This window comes from Carlito syrichta, unplaced genomic scaffold (genome assembly GCF_000164805.1).
Source record: "Carlito syrichta isolate Samal-C Ts95f unplaced genomic scaffold, Tarsius_syrichta-2.0.1 Scaffold316346, whole genome shotgun sequence".
Lineage (NCBI taxonomy): Eukaryota > Metazoa > Chordata > Mammalia > Primates > Tarsiidae > Carlito > Carlito syrichta.
Genome location: NW_007260442.1, coordinates 1,365,885 through 1,369,587, shown reverse-complemented (window position 1 = coordinate 1,369,587; position 3,703 = coordinate 1,365,885). Strand labels below are relative to the sequence as shown.

General features: G+C 42.0%; 1 pseudogene; it reads right to left on the bottom strand.

Annotated features, from left to right (window-relative positions):
- Positions 1-2,138: 2,138 nt before the first annotated feature.
- LOC110594585 lies at positions 2,139-2,899 on the bottom strand (annotated as a pseudogene).
- Between the last annotated feature and the right edge of the window lie 804 nt (positions 2,900-3,703).

The following is a 3,703-nucleotide window of genomic DNA, read 5'->3' as shown; positions in this document are numbered from 1 at the left end:
ATCCACTCACCTCAGTCTCCCAAAGGCACAGGATTACAGGCTGAGCCACCGAGACCGGCTCGGAAATGCTTTTTTTTTTAATCACTCCACATCATGTTGTGAGGAAATGTTTCTAATGTTTACATATTAAGTTATGTTTCCTTTAGATTTTTTAAATAGATATTCTTTATCATATTAAGAAAATTTCCTTCTATTTCCAATATGCTTAGATATTTTTTATAAATCGTATATACAGCTGGACTCGATGGCTCAGCCTGTAATCCCGGGCCTTTGGGAGGCTGAGGTGAGTGGATTGCCTGAGCCTGCGGGTTCGAGACCCGCCTGGGCAGCGAGACCTCATCTCTACAATAAATCAAAAAATCAGCCGGGTGTGGTAGCACATGCCTGTAATTCTGGCCACTTGGAAGGCTGAGGCGGAAGGATCGCCGGAGCCCAGCAGGTTGAGGCTGCAGTGACCGGGAGCGGCCACTGCACTCCAGTCTGGGCGACAGAGTGAGATTCCAACTAAAAAAAAAAAAAAAAAAAAAGTAAAAAAATAAATCGTATATACTTTTATCAAATACCTTTTCTGCATCTACTGAAGTGATCATATGCTTTTTCTTTTGTAATCTATTAAAATTGCCTTTATAAATTTTCTAATATTAAGTCATCTTTGTTTTCCTGAGATAAACCTCCCTTGGTCATGGTACATTATCTTCATTATACACAGTCGGATTATTTTAATCATATGTTACTTAGGATTACCACACCTAGAGCCGTGAGTAAAGCAGGCCTGTAATTTTCCTTTGACATGCTGCACTTGTCTAATTTTGCTATTAAGAGTATACTGGCTTCAAGTATTAAATTTGGGAGTATTCCTTACTTTTCTATTTTCTGGAAGAATTCATATAAGATTAGAGTGATCTACTCCTTGAAATAGTGGTAGGATTTGAAATCACCTTTGCACAATTAATAAAAAGCCACAAGGTTAGAGTCATAATGAGGGGGCTGAATTTTGTTAAAATATAGTGGTAGCTAAATTGTAAAATGTTTGGTACACTTTTTTTTTTTTCTCCTTTCTCCCTCCATGTATATTCTAGCCCCTGGGTGATTCTAGAATCCAGATTCTATTAATCTTCCTGCAAGATTAATGAACTTGTTTTTCATTAATCAACAATGGGCTGTAGGTCATGCCAACCTCCTTGATGGTATCTACAAGTTTAATCTGCCAAAAGGCATGAGCAGCTTTGATCACTAGGGATTCCCTCTCCCGCTTCCATTGTTTACAAGATTTGTAATTTCCTCAACTGTTCTATAAGATAACATCACTATTGTAAAACCTAAGACTGGTGTTTGAGATATTTCTTAGACATTGCATTCTGGTAGACCATCTGATGCCAACTAGACCAGTGACCCATAACTCCCACCCAGAAACTGACTCAGTGCACAAAGACAATCTCAACACCTCTGTGATTTCATCCCCAACCGATCAGCGGTCTTAATTCCCTAGACCCCTACCTGCCAAGTACCCTTAAAAGCCCTAGCCTCTGAGTTTTCAGGGAGGTGAATTTGAAAAATATCTTCTGCTCCCTTGCTTAGCTGCCTGGCAACGATTTTTTTATTTTTTATTTTTGAGTCAGAGTCTCACTCTGTCACCCAGGCTGAAGTGCAGTGGCATGCTCACAGCCACCGCAACCTCAACCTGCTGGACTCAGGTGATCCTTTTGCCTCAGCCTTCCAAGTAGCTGGAAACACAGGCACACGCCACCATACCTGGCTAATTTTTTATTTATTTTAAAGACAAGGTCTTGCTAAGTTACCCAGGCTGGTCTCGAACCCCTGGGCTCAGGCAATCCTCTGGCCTCCACCTCCCAAAGAGCTGGGATTACAGGCATGTCACTGTGCCCAGCTATGCCAGACAACTATTAAACTCTCTACTTTTACAACTGCTGTCTCAGTGTATTGACTTCTCTGTGCAGTGGACATAAAAACCCAGGAAGCTATAGCAAATTAACCTATAAAACCTTGTTGGCCTCGACTTTTCTTCATGGGAATATTTTTCATTATTGCTTTAATTTCTTTAACAGTTTTAGGACTGTTCCAAATTTCTATGTTTTTAAGCATTCATTAGCATTTGAGGAACTTCCCTCCATGTGGCTTCAGGCCACCAGGACACAAGATCCTCACACACCCTTAATCTTCTCCTCAGCACTTCTGCTGAAGAATTTTCCTTCATGATTACATGCTGCTTTGGGAGCTTTCCCTTTCTCAGAACTTTGTAGTAACCCGATCTTAGCACATCAATGATGGGAGCAGCTCTAGTCTTGTTTTTAGCAGCATTCACCTATGTCTGCTTACTCAACAAAGTCCATAATTTCGGCCGGGCACCGTAGTTCACACCTGTAATTCCAGCACTTTGGGAGGTGGAGGTGAGAGGATTGCCTGAGCTCAGGGGTTCAAGACCAGCTGAACAACATGGTGAGACTTCGTCTCTACAATAATTCAAAAAAAAATTTTTTTCCAGGCATGATGGTGCACACCTGTGGTTCCAGTTACTTGAAAGGCTGAGGTGGAAGGATTGCCTGAGCACAGCAGGTCTAGGCTGTGGTGGCCATGAACTTGCCACTGCACTCCAGCCAGGGTGACAAAGTGAGACTCCGGCTCAAAAAAAAATTTTTTAAGTTCACAATTTATCAAGGTTGACTGTTGGACAGAAGCTCTGGTTCCTCTTTAGGTGGTAATGCTTCATACCAACTCTCCCGAACTAATTTGGATGATTCTTGTTGAAGTTGAGCCTGTGGTGATGCATGCCACCAGCGTTACCACGGCCTCCCAGGTGCTTTCAGTGCTTGCCAGTGTGGCCATGGCCATGGCTCACATGGCCCCGAAGTTTCTAAGTCTTCCTCAGTCTGGATGGCATGTCGGCAACCGAGGCCAAAGAGTAAATTTCTATTTTTTTAAATTCCAGTTTTTGCAGGAATGTATGTGTATTAAGTCTTCAGATTTGTTGGTATGGCATTCTCTTATCTTTTTTAACACTAATTTTTAATTTGCAAATATAGCCCCATAAGAGGATAGAATCTCCAAATCTTTGACTGTCTTTGTCTTTTTGTCTTTAAGCCTCTGTTTGGGGGCATACCAAAGATCATCCAGTCTGTGTATATGGCCCAAAATAAATGAAAAATTAAAAAAAAAAAAAGCAAATCTCTGTCATCAATCTTTTTTTTTTTCTTTTTTCTTTTTTTGAGTTGGAGTCTCACTCTGTCGTCCAGACTGGAGTGCAGTGGCCGCTCCCGGCCACCGCAGCCTCTACCTGCTGGTCTCCGGCGATCCTTCCTCCTCAGCCTTCTGAGTAGCCGGAATTACAGGCAGGCGCTACCATGCCAGGCTGATTTTTTGATTTATTGTATAGACGAGGTCTCGCTGCCCAGGCGGGTCACGAACCCGCGGGCTCAGGCAATCCACTCACCTCAGCATCCCAAAGCCGCGGGATTACAGGCTGAGCCACCAAAGCCTGGCTTGTCATCTCTGTTTTAACCATAGTTGTGTCCCTTTTCATTCATAATGAATGAAAATAAAAATTTGTATCTTTTCTTTTCTTGATCAATCTTTCCAGAGGTTTGCCTACTTTGCCTTTTCAAAGAATCAGCTCTTGGTTTTGTTTTGCTAATTTCCATTTTGTTTTTATTATCTCCTTCCTTAGATTGTTCTGGGGTTTATTGTA